The sequence below is a fragment of the Momordica charantia genome (genome assembly GCF_013281855.1).
Source record: "Momordica charantia cultivar OHB3-1 chromosome 4 unlocalized genomic scaffold, Mcharantia_2.0 BLBB01000004.1, whole genome shotgun sequence".
Lineage (NCBI taxonomy): Eukaryota > Viridiplantae > Streptophyta > Magnoliopsida > Cucurbitales > Cucurbitaceae > Momordica > Momordica charantia.
This window is the reverse complement of record NW_028275162.1, coordinates 6,918,298-6,937,724: the sequence shown is the minus strand read 5'-3', so window position 1 is coordinate 6,937,724 and position 19,427 is coordinate 6,918,298. Positions and strand designations below refer to the sequence as shown.

The 19,427-nt window shown below is 41.4% G+C and overlaps 1 non-coding gene across 1 annotated transcript; it reads left to right on the top strand.

Annotated features, from left to right (window-relative positions):
- The first annotated feature begins 7,601 nt into the window (after positions 1 to 7,601).
- Positions 7,602 to 7,673, top strand: TRNAC-GCA (transfer RNA cysteine (anticodon GCA)). Its single transcript has one exon. It is a non-coding gene; the product is annotated as a tRNA-Cys (tRNA).
- Positions 7,674 to 19,427: the final 11,754 nt, after the last annotated feature.

Below are 19,427 nucleotides of genomic sequence, written 5' to 3'. Positions count from 1 at the left end.
CTTTCACAAGTTATCAACCTACCCTCTAGCTTACTAACATTTATTAATGCACAGCTCTCGGTTCCCTTCCGAGACACCCCAACATTAGTAAGTACAACTTCAGTTGCCAAATACCCAAGCAAAATAACTCAAGCTCTAGGCAAGATTAGGGGACCCCATTCCTGAGTATCCCTAAAACTATAAAAAAGCGCTAATCACGAATAAAGCACATCAGCACCCATACGCCCTCCCGGGTCAATATAGCAGCTAGCAAACACGACATAGTGGCAAACAATGTCACGTAAAATTGAAGACATACAAAACGGCTTTATTCAGAAATAAATGTAGCAACTAGAGGTTCAGTGTCAAGTTTGTTACAGTATGTGAGACTCCCCCAATATGGGTTTAGCTCATAATGGGCGAAGAAAATAAAATGGAAAAAAGGAGAATACAACTCATTTCAGGGCAGCAGTAAAAAGAAGCAGACAACTCGTCGAAGCAGGTGAGCCTTCTCCTTCTGTCATCAGCTCTCATCCCGAATATGGAGGTATTCCCTCCTCTTGTCTTTTCAGCTCTCAAATTTTGTCTATCTAAGGCTCTGCGTGTATGTCGGTCAGGGCAAAACATCCCTTAAATATTGGGTTCCATTTTTAGGGCATCCAGCAGAAATTTGTACGGACACGGTAAATCTCGTGTCTGGACTATTACTGCACAATGATTCCATACTCCAGCTTTACTTCGCTCCAGCTTTCATCTGCTTTGACTTGAACATGCTTCATCGACTCTTCTCTAGGCTCAACACTCTTTTCATACTTTGTCTTCCTTTTCCAAACCTGTGCAATTACATCAGAAATAAGAGCATTTAGTGCAATATTTAGCTAGAGCGTTCAAGACCTGGGGCTTTTAGCTTGGATTCCAATTTCTAATCTTTTCTAGGCTAAATGCACACTAAAACCAAGACACTTTAACAATTCTTTGTATAAAATCACCCAAATAAACACTAGAATAACTCTCTTTTAGAGAGTTATCAGCCTAGTGTAAGAGGTGTTCACCTCGTGCTAGGTTTCGTGAATTAGTGCTTTTCTTTTATTACCCGACTGACCACCACTAGGACCACCAAAAATGGTATTTATGATGATAGGTCTCTTTCCTTCAACCTTCCTCTTCTTAGGTGAGGGTGATTTATCTTTATCATCTCTATCAGTGTGGTCATACTTCCTCTTCCCTTGGGAAGAGCACGCGTCTTTTTTCCTTACATACTTTTTTAGATGGCCTCATCGAATCAAATTTTCTATTTGGTCTCTAAGATTGTAATACTACGAACTGTCGTGCCCATGGTCTCTATGGAATCGACAATACTTATTCCGATTCCTTTTCTCCAGACTAAGTTTCATTTTACCTGGCCTCTCTAACATAGTGTGCAAATCGCTATTCTCTATATTATCCAGGATTTCTGCCAGTGACACATTAAGCGGTGTATAATGGTCAAACTCACGGAGTCGTCGATCATGTACCAATACAGTTCGATCTCGTCATGTCTAACTATCATCATTTGTTTTCCTCCGCTCATCCCTACCTGAATGAGTTTTTCCAGCTTGTGAACCTTGGCTCTGAGCTCATACATGAAGTGACGGTCCAGTGCTGCAGATGCTTAGCTCTAAGCACGTCATGCACGAGCTCGCTGGATGGCCTCGCTGTAAGTCTATGCCGTTTGTAGAGCATAAGAGTGGATTAAGTCGGAATTGTTTATGGCAGACATGAATGTCCGTAGCGGAAACGATGATCATCATTCATGAATTTTAGAAAAACAAAAACCATAAAACAAAACTTGAAATACAGGGGAAAAGAACATTTTTTACCTTTGAAGAACACTTCTTCAAGTAAAACACCAACGAACACCACCAAATGGTCTTCTGTACTATCCTATGGATATCGAGAACACGCTTGTAAGAGCATTCGATATGGAACTAGAGGGAATGGAGAAGAGAGAGCTTGAGAGAATTATGCAGGGAGTTCTACTTTTTTTTTCGTTCTGTTCTTCCTTTTACAGCAGAACCATTTTGCACGAAAAAACAACCTTATGACGTGGAGAGTCATAAAACTCCCCACTCCCGCTAAAATGCAAGGGAGTTAAATATTAATTATTAATTAATATATATTAATATTATTAATTAATAATTAATTTATATATATATAATTAATTAATTAATACTTATTAATTATTAATTCAATTAACAATTAATTAATTAATATATATATATATATATAAATCAAATAAATAATTAACACTTAATTATTTATTACAAAAATAGAATCATATTCTAAAGCATTTCTCTTAGTTGTAATGTACATCTTATGCACATTATTTTAACCTATAGTTTTAATATGAATATATTCATATTAATTTTATTTGAATCTCATTCAAATAATTTCTCTCATAATATATAGTTTCAATTTAGAATTAACTATATATTATAATGTATCAATATACATATATCCTTTGAGAGTAAATTCCAATTTGTTGACTATTCCAAAAACTTGATTCTCGTTTTACTCGTTATGAGCTAGCAAGGGGATCTAATAGACCTACATATCAAAAGCTCCAACGATACGAGATTAATCGGTCAAACTCATTGACCGAGTTAATCAGCATTCGTTAACTACGGGTCAGTCCACTAAAGACTCGCAGTTGCACTATTCTCACTGCAGAATGTTTTCGTGTCCACAGACATACGTCCATTAATGGCAAGTCAATCCTTCACGAGTGCTCGTAACTCAAGTTGGGTCAAATTATCGTTTTACCCATCACTTACATCTTACTCCTTAAATACCACTACTCCTCTAATGAACAACCCGGTTATTATCCGACCAATAACCGAAAGTCCCTCTCGGGCTAATGAGAGGGTGGAGCCTCTTGTTCAAGTCCCGGAGTCAACATTTAAGAGAACACCCATCTACTCCCCTATGGTCGTGGAGGAGTGAATTCCATCTTGTGAAGTTATGTTCTCAGCTCCCCACTCGGTCTCGTCCCCAAAATGGTAGGAATGTTGAGTCGACGACACTCTCACCCATACAGATCAAAGGACGAGCCCTCACGGGCAGGAGTCCATAACTCACTCAAGATTGAGAATGAGTTGCCTGGTCATCTTAAGAAATAGCAATTTGTTAGTTAACGGCGTTACATCTAAAGTTTGACTATTTCGCGGTCCAGTCTTATACAAATTCATTGTATAGGATACCCTCACTCGCATGTCTCCACGCGAACGACCTGGATCGAGTCATCTGTAACATTTACAAAGTGGGTCATATCCATCGTGTTGCCAGGATAAGGTACCCAACCTTATCCATATACTATAGACCATTTAGGTTATTTCCAGGATATTATCCACTTGTATATCAAGGGTATATCAAATATATACCCAGTATATCATGGGTATATCAAATATATACCCTATATATATATTGTCCCGATTACATGATAATAACCTTGGATGTTTAGTTTATTGGATTTTGGACAATGCAATACTTGAATTCAATAACAAATTGATTGAAAAAAACTTTATTGAATATACATTTGTTTTTACATAAATACAAACTACGAGTTTAGGGCAACACACCCAACACGTCGTTCTTTCTACATCGTCCGAGCAGTCGGGGACTTTTATTTTCTCCGCCATAAATCTTCCTACAAATTCACGCAGTGACTCATTTTCACCCTAGAGGATGGTTAACAAATGGGTATTTGGCTTCTTCCTGTCATGCTGAGCGGAAAACTGATTGATGAAGACCTTCCTTAACTGCTTTCATGAAGTTATGGACTTCGGTTTTAACTGTCAATACCAGGATCTTGCTTGACCCTTTAAAGTCACCGAAAAAGCTCGGCATTTCATCTCATCCCCTGCAGCATTAAGTTCCATCAAACCTTCATATAGCTCTATATGGTCAATCGGATCTCTCGATCCATCGTAGGACTTCATATATGGTTTTTTCATCTTTGGTGGTAGTGGATACGCCATGATAGACGCAGTGAAAGGTGAATCTTCTCGCTCACCGAGTTCAACCTAGGTTGTATCATCCGGATTACAACTTTATCGAAGAGCTTCGAAATCACTTTGAAGCTTGCTTATCACACCCTGCATTGGATCTGGGATATTTTGTACATCGATTGTTACCTGGTGAGTCGACGTGGTCGCCTGTGTGCTTCTCTGCTCCTATACACGGGCATTCGATTGCACACTAGCTGTTTTTGGGGTTGCCCCCAGATTTGGCGTCACTAGGTCTGTTGTCGTGCTTGTTGACCCCTATTTTGACCTGACATGGTCTGTCGCAGATCAGGTACGTCTGAGGTAATATGGACACAGATGCCATCTTGCGGATCCAGAGTTGCGGTCCTCTGGGTCCCTAAATTAAGTCGTTCATGCACCGGAATTCGCGGTCATAAATTCCTTTCACCTTTCTCTCCTGGGTGCATCGGTGCCTTTCCTCACACCGGATCTTGTGGGACTAGCGAGTCGGCAGACATATCCTCACCTATCTCCCTTTCCTGAACCTTAACTAATGGCTCTGGGACCTCTTCCGGGATCTGACTTCGGTGTAAGGTCGCTGTCAACTCGACAATCTCAGCACTCAAATAGGCGACACCCCCAAGTTCTGAACGAACGTCGTTCAACTCCGCCCGTAGGCCAGTCAACTCTTCCTACATCCGTCTGGCACTGTTCGAGGTACCTTGTCGTTGGGTATTTCTTCCCAATCCCAAACCACGCATCAATGGTGGGCGCCCCCATCCACGAGTTGGCGTGCGAATAGAGGTGCATGTTCTGCTGCTAGTGAAGGATCACTGAGACATGTTATCGTCCGTCATTGCTCCGTTGGTCTTACTTAATGGAAATAAAAGAAACTTTACGTTCCACACAGACGGTGCCAACTGTTCGTACCGAAAAATATCGATAGTCAGAATAGATCTTCGAGAACACTCCAAGATAACACCTGCAAAACTTTCCTTCCCCTAATTATAGGGAGCTATACGCATGATCAGGGTTGTTGGTTGTCCTTCCAGTGGATTTTAAGCAACCATCCCTACCGTACTGGCAGCGTGCCAAGTTTGGTAGTAGTCTGAACTCGTCGAAGTGCCACGTCATTAACAACGTGCATTAAAGGGAAAATTTACATCCAACATTCACTTTTAATAGTCATAAATTTAAAAAAAATTTACTTTATTTTTCATTATAATTAATAATGAAAGTCGAAAAATTATAATCTTTTAATAGTTAATAGCCAACATGAGTTTAGCTCAACAGTAATTGACATACATGCATTCATAAAATTGTGTCATTACCAAATAAACATCTCTCTATGTTCTTTATTCAAAACATTAACTTTCTAAGATTTATTGTTTTTCATTTTCTCACTCTTAATAATTAAACAAATTTTAAATAAAAATGCAAAATACACGTAGAAACTAATAATTTAAATACATTCGTACCATTAAACATGAAAGGATGTGAAAATGTTAAACCTAAAAAGTTTGTTTCAATTTATTCCTCAAACTAATTATCAGAGTTATGGTGTCACCTTTCATTATAAAAGTCCAGATAGAATCAAATGTCCATATCAACCATGAGTTTTAGATAATACTTAAACTATCCTACTCTTTAATTTTCAAAATACAAATTAAATTCAAGACTTTTTCACTACCCACGCGTGAATTAGTATGATTTCATTTTTTTAACTCATTTTAAAAATGGTTGTCATATTTAAAAATATTTTTTATTTTACTATTTATGTAATTTTCTCGTTATAAAATTGAGTATAAATATTTAACAACTTTAAATTAATAAAAAAATTAAAGAAAAAAATAGATAAATTTATAGCAAAAATTATATAAAGTAACTAATTGCTATGTATTTTTATAATTGTTACTAAACTTTAAATATAATTAACAATTATCAAATTATATCCAAATATCACTTAATATTTTATAAATAATTTGTATTATAATAAATATAAATGACTATATTATTTGATAAATGTTCAACCTTAAAAAGTAAAATTAATAATAATATATGATAAAATAATATTGAAATATCACAGTGCAAGACATAGTATTTACTAGTAAATATATAAACATTTGTATCCACTATGAGTCATACACCATCTCCAAAAGGTTCGAATCTCGACTACTTGTTAACTTTTAATTTAAAATAATAATAAATAAGAAAATAAGAAAAAAAAAAAGTAAAACCAAGAGTCCGTTTGATAACCATTTTCATTTTTGGTTTTTAGTTTTTTGATAACCAATTACTTAATTTTTTTTTCTTCCTCATATTTATTTTTAAAAACTTTATTTCTCCCTCTAAAATTTTTTATTTCTAAATTTTTTTCTACAAACTTTATTTTTCTCTCTCTAAAATTTTCATATTTTGAATATTTATTATTATTTGTCTTTCTCCAACTTTTTCTGTATATTTGTTTTTTTCCTAACAGATCAATTTCATTTCTCTCTCTAAAAATTTAATATTTTTCCTAACTTTTTTCTCTCTAAAATTTCATCTTTTTATAACTTTTGTTTGTGTTCGTAATCTATTTTTTTCCTCAGAAAATTATATTTTATTTTCTCGTTCAATTTTCTTTCACTGTAACTTTTATTTATCTTTGTATTTATATATTTTCTCTCAAAATTATATTTTGAATCTTGTTATTATCTCTAAATTTGTTTCCACTATAATCTTTCTCTTTCAAATAATTTCTTTTTTTTTCTTTAACATATCTTTTCCTCTCGACTTTATTTTTTTTCTCTATAATTTTTCTCTTTTTGTCTTTAACTTTTCTTTCACTCTTTTTTTTTCTTAATTTTTTTTATTTATCTCTCTAAAATTTATCTTCCAAAAGTTTATTTACATCTCTCTAAACTTGTATTTTCATATCTCTACATTAGGGGAAGACAAAAATTTTCGCAGGGTCGGGTCCCAAAAATAGGAAATGCATGTCCCGACCCCGTCCCCGTCCCCGATTCCATTTTTTAAATAATTAATATATATTTATTACACTTTTTTATACTTAAATTCTAAAAATAATTAAAAACAATTATAAAATCGATAATTTTTCTCGAAAACATCTCTCAGACCGAAGAACGAGGTGGAGACGGAAACTAAAAATTTTCACGAGCACGAGAATGGGGGAGAACATCCTCACTCGCACCCACACCATTGTCATTTTTACTCTACACAAAATTTTCTCTCTCTAATATGTATTTTCAATTTTCTAACTTTTTAAAAACAAAATACTAAAAATGGTTACCAAACATGTTTTGGTTTTCTGTTTTTTAAAAACAAAAATCAAAAAATGGTTATCAAACATATATGGTTTTTGTTTTTTAAAAACAGAAAACCAAAAACCAAAAACTAAAAACTAAAAACAAGAAAAACCAAAAATCAAAAATCAAAAACTAAAATGGTTATCAAACGGGCCTTAAGCGTTTAGAAACTTTTAGGCTATTGAAGTTTTAAAATATTTTATAAGTCCCTAAATTTTGAATTTTGTGTTTAATTAATAAACCTCAAACTTATTTGACATTTTAAAAAGGTTATGATACTTTATGTTACTAACTCAATTTTGTCATATGTGGGTCCATAGCTCAGTGGTAGAGCATTTGACTGCAGATCAAGAGGTCATCGGTTCGAACCCGGTTGGGCCCTATAGAGTTTACATTTTTTAAAGAAACTTTTTATTTCTTATTTTTATTATATATATAAATATTTTCTTTACAATATTTGAGGGTGAGAATGTTGGCAAACAAGAGTTTACATTTTTTAAAGAAACTTTTTATTTCTTATTTTTATTATATATATAAATATTTTCTTTACAATATTTGAGGGTGAGAATGTTGGCAAACAAGGCTTCATCATCCATAAACTTTTAGACGTTGATTTTTTATTTTTTGTTTATATATATATATATATATATTCACTGTATGTTTTGATCCTAATTGAGTTTTTTTTTTTTTCAATTTGACGCTTTTTTTTTACAACATATGAGGTAGGAGATCAAACTCACAATCTCTTGTTGGAAATATATTAATTATCGGTTAACTATACTCGTTTCGGTGGATTTGACACTTAAACTTTCGAAAAATTAAATTTCATTCCTAATGTATCGAAGATTTTAGAGCAAGGAGAAACAAAATTTTGGATTTGAGGACACTAATCAAAATCCGGTGCATTTTAGAAATAGCAAATTTTAAATATATGAAATTATTGGACATGGTATATTCAATCGGACATTCTGGTTTGATTTTGTATTTATTGGATCAAAACCAAAAATAATAATAATTTATTTACTTTTAATTTTATGCTTTTAAAAATTATACTTTGGTACAATTTCACCGATAAAACAGTAATATTTGAGGTAACGACTTAGTCTCTATACTTTAGTTTGTAACGATATTTAGTCGTTATATTTTATTGGTAATAATTTAGTCTCTAAATTTTAATATGTAATATTTAGTTCATGTAGTTTAAAGTTTATAATGATTTAGTTCCTATTGTTAAATTTTTTACATACGTATATCAATAAACTAATGAGAGATCAAATATATTTATAAATTACAAAAACTAAATCATTATACGATAAAAACCGATACTTTATTTTGATAAGATTTTTCATAGTAGGGACTAAATTGTTACAAATTTTAAACTACATGGAACAAAATGTTACATATTATAGTTTACGGACTAAATTGTTACCAATTTAAAAGTACGGAGACTAGATCACTATATGTTAAAGTTATTACTTTAATGAAAATTCATTCTCATCTCTAATGCATTATGTACTGTTCAAATTCATATATTTGCATTTAAGAAGGTTTGTGTATTGGTTTGAAAGAGTGTTGGCTGAATTTGAACTAATACATAAAAAAAATACAATAAGATTTAGAGGTAGGGTGCATAAATGAATACGAAAACAATTTTACAACGTTAATGGAAACATAAATGTAATTAAATTATGATTATTGGGTTAAGTTTAAGAATAATGTAATTTAGAAAACAAATTATAAAAATAAGGTAGATTTAAAAGTAATAATAAAATAAATGTAATTTAAATAAAAAAACACAAAATTAAGTTATGCATGCAAACTATTAACAAAAATAGGTTAGGTATTAGTCATAAGTCAAAAATCGCATACAATGAATGCAATTTAGCCTTTAAGTACCAACATGACATAGATGAGATGGATATTGGGGAATGAGTCAGCAGGGGAATGTACGATTTCCGTGGGAGTCGCTACAATGTATGTGATTACCATTTATAGAAGTCACGTATATTGTATGCAATTTCTATTTAAAGTATTTATATATTTATTTATGCAGTTTTTTTATTTATTTTACATATAAAATATTGTTTATTTTATTAGTATTTTAGCTATTTCATATATAAGTAAAAGTATAATTTATTTTTTTTTAAAAAGTCACCTATTTGTACAGCAACGTACAAATTGAAAATCAAAATACTTAAAAAAAATTTTGCAAACAATTAAATCAAACAGACAACAAATCTATTTTAGGTTCAAAACAGTAGGGTGGTAGCTGTATGAAGAAGAAAATTAATTTAAATAATGCTAATTGAAAATGAGATATTTTTATAATAAAAAATGAAATGTCTGAGAATAAATTTATTTTAAAGAATATTAATTGAAATTGAGATATTTTTATAATAAATAAATTAAAAAAAAAGTTAAAAGAGAAACGGAAATTAAAAAAAAAAATAAGTTAAAAGAGAAAATGAAAAAAAAAAATAAGTTAAAAGAGAAATTGAAATAAAAAAAATAAGTTAAAAGAGATTGAAATAAAAAAAATTAAAGATACTGGTCGGCGAAAGAATCAAACTAATAAAAGGATGGTAAACTATGCACAAGCAAACAACTATTGAATAAGTTCATATGGTAAAATTAGTTGACAAAACTATATATATTGAATAGAAATTGTCGCCAATACACACGACATCCTCCCTAGAAGCCATGTCACACCAAAGTTGTGGCCAATAGGTGCGACTTCCACAAAATCGCAGCCAATCGACTTAAATAGCAGTTATTAAATACAATTTACCTGAAATCGCAACTAAGGGCGGTAATTTTACTACCCTACTTTTGAAAATACTTTCAAACTACATTATTTGTATCATTTTTCTTTAAAAAAATATTATTTAAAAAAAAATCATATAATTATAACGTGTTTTTTTTTATTTTTTGAAAATAAAGAGAATTCATTAAGAGGAAGATAAGTCCTTACTGACCACATTATGTAAAGAGACGGGAATACAAAAATCCTAATCTTCACTCCTCTGAGAATCTATGGCGTTGCCACTAAATAGAGGTAGCTATAAAGACTCTGTCGGAAGAGTTCATAAATTATTTTCCGATCTTGTGTATCAACACCCAAGCTTCTTGCCACTGCATCAACACTCGGGGGTGCTCCAACAACATATTTTTATTTTTTTGGGAACTTTGGTTTTTCAGAACCTCCTTCATCGTCCACCTTGCACAGACATATTAGAGGCAGTCATCGATGCCAAATTTTGAAGTTTCATACCACGATGATAAGCACTTTTAACTGAAAAAATTTCTTTCTAGTCTAGGATCCAAATCACTTTGTTTATGCAAGGATATGCACAACAGTGTATTTCAGATTGTAGCTCGAACTCGGGCCTCCGGACCGATCTGAATACTTGGGCGGACCTGCACAAAAAGGTGAGCACTCCGACGATCAAGTCAGTATAGGTCGGATTCCCAGTTTAGTTCGAGGTCAGAAAATCATCGTACCTGATCGCGGAGTGAGGTCTTCTACTTATGGGTGGTAGTCCCGCTAATCTCGCGGCGGTTACACCCGGTAATCTCGGGACCGACGGTTACACCCAATAATCACGCCGCTGACAGTAGCTCACCTCGGCCCCCACCGAGCTCCTGGTATCGGACCTCGGCCAGGTTCACCTCGGCCCTCATACTTAGCATCTGTCAACGCTAGTGGTGGTGATCTCGGCGGTCCGAGCTGGGCATGACTCATGAGTCATCTTGGAGCACCAATAGGGGTCCTCCACGTGTCCAGGGTATTCTCTTCCCCAAACATTGGCCCCCTCTCTGTCTGGTCCGATCTCGACCTGGCAGAGAAGTTCATTCGACTTGCTTTAGACGCGTGGCGACTTCCTATTCGTGGGAAAATATAACCGTTGCGGTGGATTTATCGCCGGAATATTCAAATATTCCGACGCTTCAGATCTTCGGGAGGATCTTAGCCGCTCGTTGATTACACGTGTACAGTGGGGAAATTTTTCTGACGAGCTATAAATACCCCCAATCCTTCAGGTCATACCTTACGTTCCCTGAATTCTTGGAGTTCGATCTGAAGGTAACTCGAACCCTTGGTAGGTCGGTCTCTTCCCTCACTTTCTCTATCGAACGTAGTTGCCATGTCGTCCTCTTTTAGCAGCGACTTAAGGTCCGATGAGGGTTTAGCTCGTAGGTTAGAGTCCGAGCTCGAGGAGATAGAAAACTTTAGGTTCTCCGATGACGGGGAGGATAGTGATGCCTCCACCTCAAGTCAGGGTTTGGAATATCCTTCTAGGATACCTGAGCACTACCTCGGATCCCTTCATAGGGGGTTCGCTATCCCTGAGAACATCCTCCTTAGGATTCCGGAGGGGGGGGAGAGAGCTGACAATCCTCCAGAGGGATGGGTCACTCTCTACTTCAAAATGTTTGAGTACGGCCTCAGACTTCCCCTTCACCCTTTCGTCCAAGAGTTTCTTTTCCGAACTGGGTTGGCTCCGGCTCAAGTGGCCCCCAATGGGTGGGGTGTCATTTTCGCTTTGGCCATCCTTTTTTGGCTACGAGCTCGGGATAGTGAAGAGGCCGAGCTGTTGGACGTAGACCAGCTCCTCGCATGCTTCGAAGCGAAAAGGATAGCTAAGAAGCCTGGTCGGTTCTATATGTGCGCAAGGAAAGGCACAGGCGGTATAGTTAAGGGGCCGACCTCCATCAAGGGATGGGTGAGGAAGTGGTTCTACGCTTCTGGGGAATGGCTTGCAAAGGACGAGTCAGGTCGTTCATTCTTTGACGTTCCCACTAGGTTTGGGAACCTAGGTACGGAGTAGTTCTTACTTTTTGTGATTTTCTTTCGTGTCATTCAGGTCTAACTCGGATTTTGTCTTCGTACAGTTTCAATCCGACCAGTCCCCGAGCTTACGCAAGTCTCCTTCGACACGTTGAAATATTACAAGGAGCATTTTCCGAGGGGTAGGAAGGTCGGAACCTTGGTGACCGACAAGCTGCTGCTTGAGTCCGGGCTGCTAGATTACAACCCTGCAGTTCGTCCCATTGAATCCTCAAGGCCGAACTCCGAATTAGGTATGCCGAGCTTGCTACCCCTTCCTTTTCCTCTAACTTTGTGCTGATTTCTTTCCTTTGTTTTTCAGCCATGGTTTGCGGGTTTGCGAGTAACGTGAAACGCAAGTCCAAGGGCCGAGCCCATGCTCTTGAGGCCGCCCAGAGTTCGGAACCTGCCACTCCTGTTGTGGTAGGGCCAGCCTCGGAAGATCCAGCCCCAGTGATCGAGCTGGAGTCTTCTGGGGGTCCTTCGAGGGAGAAGCGCCCCAGGGATCAGACCGAGGCGGTGGACGTCTCGCCCTTGGGCGAGGAGGTGAGGGAGGAAGTCCCTCTGAAGCGAAGGAGGAAGAAGAAGAAGACCACCTCCCCCTTGGAGGTCGGAGCTCGTAGGGTCTTGCCTGCGAGCTTCGCAGATTAGGTGGACGATCCTGAGGCCAGGATGGGCGGGACGCCCGACGTGACAGCACGGTTCAGAATCGAGCCGTCAAGTTCTGGGGTGAGGGACCAGGTGTCCCGCATCTCGGCTGCAAGTTTGGACCGCTGCCTCAGAAGAGCGTCCAAATTTGTAAGTGACTCAGGGTCCGTCCTGCAGAGGACCATCGACTACGCCGCTGAGGTAAGATTGGTGTCTTCATTTTTGCTCAATTTACCTAACAGGTAGCTCGGTCTAACTTTCTTCTTTGTACTTTTTCTCAGGCGTTTGTTGCTTCCATTCAATCGGCTCTGGCCGTGAAGGCCGAGCTGGATGGGAGGGAAGCTCTGGCAGCGAGGGAGAAAGAGGAGTTCTCTGCTGCCTTGGAGGCTGCCTCTTCCACCATGAAGGATGAGCTGCTGAAAGCTCACTCTGAGGTGGAAATTTTGAAGGCTGAGGTGGAAGCCAAGGCCGAGCTGCTGAAGAAAGAAGAGGACAAACGCAAGGCCCAGCTCCGAGCTGCCCATGCTATCACCAAGGGCTTGGAGAAGGAGAAGTTCCAACTCCTCAAGGAGAAGGACGACATGCTCCAGGTGCTTGAAGCGAAGAGGAGGAGCTGAAGCATGCGACTGCCGAGCTGGAGACGGTGAAGGAGCGTCTCACCAATGGAGCCCTATTGGAGGAATCGTTTAGGCAACATCCTGACTTCGATGGATTTGCCAAAGACTTCTCTGACGCGGGCTTCAAGTTTCTCATGGAGGGCATTGCTTCCGACATGCCTGACCTTCAGATCGATCTCGGTGGTCTGAAGAAGAGATATGCTGAGCAGTGGGCGTCTGGGCCTAGCGGCACCCCTGGCCCCCAAGCGTTGGTGGATAAGTACGTCAGAGATCTGGACTCTGACTACTCCGACCTCAAAGAGGATCAGGTCGGCACCACTCAAAAGGGCGCTCCTCAAGCAGGCTCTTAGGCGACCACCCTTCAAGAGGCTTTTCGCTGTCTTTCTTCTCTTCTCTTTTTTTGTTTGTAAGTGTCAGGGCAGAGCTGCAAGGTCTATAAGCCTTGGCTCTACTCTCCATTTAATGAAGAAGCTTTGTTCGTTTTTACTTTAGTGTTGGCAACATCTTTCATTTCTTTGCTTTTTCTTCGAACTGCAGCCAATGTCACCTCGCACCTCTTACTTTTGAGGTCGCGCCTTCAATTAAAATAATTGAAAGTTTGAATTTGAATCTCTGTCTAGTGTTCAATGCATTGCACCAACTCTGGATTTTTTAACATCGCACCCTTAACTTAAAAACGTTAAAAGGCTAAAATCCTAAGTTCGTAGCTGTTCTTCATATCGCACCTCGTACCCTCAAGTTCGGAGGCTTGATCATTTTGAACTTTTCACATCGCCCCTTTACCTTGAAGGTTTGAATTTTAAGTTCATCAGTGGTTTTGGCATCGCACCTCGTACCCTTAGGTTTTGGAGGATTGGATTTTAACCGACTGCTGGAATGTGATCGTGTGGGAGTCCGTGGCCCCCATTTAATTTCTGGTCGAACTCGGAATCATGAAATTAAATCATCACATTTATTCCGATCATAATTCTTTTGAAACAGTTTTTACAGATCCATTGAAAACCCTTTTGGCATTCAAGGATAATAACGCTTCAGGTGCTCCGCGTTCCACGGGTGCGCGAGGACGTCTCCTTTCAGATCGGCCAATATGTACGTCCCAGGTCGGACTATGCCCTTGACCTCAAACGGCCCCTCCCAGGTCGGGTCAAGGGCACCCACATGGGTTTGGACCCTCCTTAAGACCAGATGTCCGACCTGGAAGGTCCGAGGTCGAACGCGGGCGTTGTAATGTCTGGCCATTCTGCCCTGATATTCCGCCAGGCGTAGCTGGGCCATCGCTCTTCTTTCTTCCAACAAGTCGAGGTTGAGGAGCAGCTCTTCCTCATTTGTTGTAGGCTCGTAATGCTCTACTCTGTCAGATGGCATGCCGATCTCAACCGGGACTACTGCTTCGGAGCCTAAGGCCAGGGAGAACGGGGTCTCACCCGTCGATTCTCTTTGGGTGGTCCGGTACGACCATAGAACCTCTGGTAGCTCCTCGGCCCACCTGCCTTTCTTGGAGTCCAGTCTAAGTTTGATGCCTCGCTTGATGATCTTGTTGACTGCCTCCACCTGCCCATTTGCTTGCGGATGTGCGGGGGACGAGCTAAGGTGACTTATGCCAAATTTGCTGCAAAAGTCTTTGAACATGACGTTGTCAAACTGCTTCCCATTGTCTGTCACAATGGCCTGCGGTATACCAAAGCGACATATGATATGTGTCCATACGAAGGACGTGACTCTGGATTCCGTTATGTGGGAGAGCGCCTCGGCCTCGACCCACTTTGTGAAGTAATCCACAGCAACCACAGCGAACTTGGTCTGGCCTTTGCCCAAAGGGAAAGGACCAATGATATCTACCCCCCACTGCGCGAATGGCCACGGGGCCGAGATGGGGGTGAGCAGCTCGGTAGGCTGGTGGATTATGTTTCCGTAGCGTTGGCAATTGTCGCAAGTTCTAACGAACTTCTTGGCGTCCTGGCTGAGGGTCGGCCAATAGTATCCTTGTCGGATCACTTTGGCTGACAGCGACCGGGCACCTGAGTGATTGTCGTACACTCCTTCGTGGATTTCTCTGAGGACGTATTGATCCTCTTCAGGGGTTAGGCATTTCAATAGAGGCAGGGAAAAGCCGCGTCGGTACAACGCTCCACTTCGGACCACGAACCGAGCTGCTTGCCTTGCCAACCTTCTGCGCTCCTTGGGGTCTTGCGGTGAATTGCCCCTAATAAAGTCCACAATCAGGTCCATCCATGAGGACTCTGGAGCGTCGATCTCTATCAGATCTGGCTCTGAGATCGAGGGATTATCTAAGATCTCGACGGGGACCGACCTGGCCAGGTCGGTCTCGTACGCTGATGCTAACTTGGCCAAGGCGTCGGCATTAGAATTTTCTGCTCGGCGAACCCGGCTTACTTCGTAAGTTCGAAATTGGACGAGGTACGATCTGACCTTGCCCAAATACTTCTCCATTCGGGAGTCCCTGGCTTGGTACTCTTCCGTGATCTGGCTCACAACCAGCTGGGAGTCGCTGAAGATCTTAACACAAGAGGCCCTCAATGCTCTGGCGACTCGTAGACCGGCAATAAATGCTTCATACTCAGCCTCGTTATTGGAAGTCCGGAAGCCGAACCTCAAGGCATACTCAAATCGCTCGCCTCCTGGTCCGAGCAAGAGGACCCCGGCCCCGCACCCCTTCTCATTGGAGGATCCGTCGACATAGATTGTCCACGGTAGGTCGGACTCGCCAAGCTCGGAGGGTGGTGTGAGCTCGGCTATGAAGTCTGCCACCGTTTGCCCTTTCCACTCAGCTCTAGGTTCGAACTGGATGTCGTATTCACTTAGCTCCATTGCCCACTTCATCAGGCGTCCAGAAGCTTCTGGCTTATGGAAGATGTTTTTTAGGGGCAAGTTAGTGAGCACCACCACAGTATGGGCTTGGAAGTATGCTCTAAGCCGTCGGGCCGAGGTGACTAAAGCAAGAGCCAACTTTTCCATCTGAGGGTATCTAGTCTCGGCTTCGGTCATAGCCTTGCTTGTGTAGTAGACCGGATTCTGCCGCGCTTCCTCTTGCCTGATTAGGGCCGAGCTGACGGCACTGTCAGACACTGCTAAGTACAATTGGAGCTTGTCCCCTGGCAGGGGCTTGGCGAGCAAAGGTGCCGAACAGAGGTAGCTCTTCAATTGCTGAAATGCTTGTTATCACTCTGCTGTCCATTCAAACGGCCCTTTCTTTCGCAGGACTTTGAAAAGAAAGGGAGGCACTTATCTATCGATCTTGAAACAAATCGGTTCAGGGCTGCAATCCTGCCATTGAGGCACTGAAGCTGTTTCAGCGTTTTGGGTGCCTCCATCTCGAGCACGGCTTTAATCTTTTCGGGGTTGGCCTCGATCCCCCGGTGGTTCACCATGAAGCCAAGGAATTTTCCCGAAGAGACTCCAAAGGCACATTTAGCTGGGTTGAGCTTCATTTGATATGTCCTTAGAACCTCGAAGGCTTCGGTCAGATCGGAAAGATGCGACTCAGACCACTTGCTCTTGACGAGCATGTCGTCCATATACACTTCCATATTCCGGCCGATCTGCTCGGCGAACATTTTGTTCACCATTCTCTGGTAGGTCGCTCCTGCGTTCTTTAAACCGAAGGGCATGACCTTGTAACAGTACAGACCTTGGTCTGTTATGAATGCGGTATGATCTTGATCTGGGACATGCATCTTGGTTTGGTTGTACCCAGAATAGGCGTCCATGAAGGTGAGCAGTTCGTGCCCGGCTGTGGCGTCCACGAGCTGATCAATCATCGGCAGTGGGAAGCAATCTTTCGGGCATGCCTTATTTAAGTTCGTAAAATCTACGCACATTCTCCACTTTTCGTTAGATTTTTTAACTAATACAACATTGGAGAGCCACTCGGGATACGAAATTTCTCTTATGTACTTAGCTTTCAAAAGTTTGCTAACTTCCTCAACAATTACATCACTCCTCTCCTTGTTTATAGGTCTTCTTTTTTGTTTTACAGGTCGGAATGAGGGATCTATGCTGAGGCGATGCGCCATAATTCGCGGGTCAATGCCAGGCATGTCCTCATGGGACCACGCAAAGACGTCCGAGTTGGATCTGAGAAAGTGGATTAGCTCCTCTCTGTCGGTGGCCCCCAGCTTGGTTCCTATGCTTACTTGCTTCTCGGGACTAAGCAAAGGAACAAGCTCGAGCTCCTCAGTGGGTGCGGCAAACTCCCTCCTCAGCAGGTCGGCCTCGAACTCGAGCGTCTCATCCCTACTGGTGAGAGTTTCAAGGGCGCAGACCGATGAGCCTTTGAGTGCGGAGGCATAGCACTCCCTCGAAGCGGTCTGTTCTCCTCAGACCGTGCCCACGCCATTGGGGGTGGAATACTTCAAAACTTGATGAAGTGTCGAGGGAAGGGCCCGAAATGAGTGGATGATGGGTCTCCCAAAGATGGCGTTATAGGTCGATCTACCGTCAATTACCACGAACTCGGCCATTTGGGTGACCTGAGTTTGGTCCTGCCCAAGCATGACCGGCAAGTCGATGCAACCCTCTGGGATGACCAATTCTCCAGAGAACCCAACCAGCGGTGTCGGGCTTTTCTTCAATTGCGACCTCGTCCATCCCAGGGCGAGGTAGGTCGGTAAGGACAAGATGTTAGCAGATGCGCCTCCGTCTACCAGCACCCTCCTGACCACCACATGATCAATCAAGGGAGCGATCACAAGTGCATCATTGTGGGGCAGGTGGACCTCCTCCAAGTCTGCACCGTCGAAGGTGATTGGGCAGGTCGGCCTCTGCTCCCTGATGATGCACACCTCGCACCTGGCTGCACGAGCTAACTCCTTTCTTTTATGTCCGGACTGACCCCCGCTTGGCCCTCCGAAAATGGTATTGATGACCGCAGGTCGGTCAGTGCGCCGGGGCGGCGTCCTCGAACGCTTCCGCTCTTCCTTTTTCTCTGCCGAGCTGGTCCTGGGCTTTCCCACAAATTTCTTGAAGTAGCCATCTTGAATTAGATCCTCAATTTGGCGCTTCAACTCCCAGCAGTTCGACGTGTTATGGCCGTGCTCCCGATGGAAGTGGCAATACTTGTCCTTGCTGTGCCTCTCCGGGGCTCCCCGAAGCTTCTCAGGACGCTTGAGTAGTTTTTCCATTCCAGACTCCTCGATGTTCGTTAGGATCTCGGAAATTGGAATTGTGGTCGGGGTGAAGCGTTTGTAAGGTCGGCTCCTGGTAGGTCCGTTCTCCGCCCTTTGATACTCAGCTCGGCCGTTGGAAAAGGATCCCTTGTCCTTGGACTTGGGATCTGCCTTTTCTATATCTTTTCCACTTCTGCCCCGGCCGATCTTTCGTTCGGGTCGGCCGGTTTTGGTTCGGAGGAGCTCCTGTCCATCGATGACTTTCTTCGCCTTCTGAAGCACCTCGGCGAAGGTGGTCGGGGCCTCCTCTCCAAGTTTCACCGTGAGGGCTTCGTCGGCTAGACCGGTGAGAAAATAGCACATGGCCGAGTCATCGGAGCAGTGTGCGACCTTCAATTGCTCCTCCTGGAATCTGGTGACATATTCTCGCAGCGTCTAACCCTCCTTCTGTCTGATGGTGGCGAGATGGGTCGCTGTCTTTTTGTCATAATGTCGAGAAGAGAACTGGGCGAGGAACTCCCTTCGCAGCTGAGAGTAGGTCGAGATCGACCTGGCTGGCAGTCTCCGATACCACAATCGCGCGCTGCCAGTAAGCGCGATCTGAAAGGCGCGACATTTGATTGCGTCTGATGCCGCTTGGAAATCCATGAGGCCTTCAAAGACCTCAACATAATCCTTGGGGTCCTTCGACCCATCATAAGGCTTCACGGTAGGAGCTTTGAACTTCAGAGGGATCGGTGCTTCCAAAACGTCCGAGGTGAAGGGCGATTCTCCCAAGTCGCCATCGTTCAGTGAACCTTCTTTCTGCTCACCTTTGGCCTTTAAGGCCTCCACCGGAGCGTCGAGCTGGCCCCTCAGCTGGTCGAACTCCTCCCTTGTAATCACTCCTGCAGGAGTTGCTGGGTTGCGAGAGGATT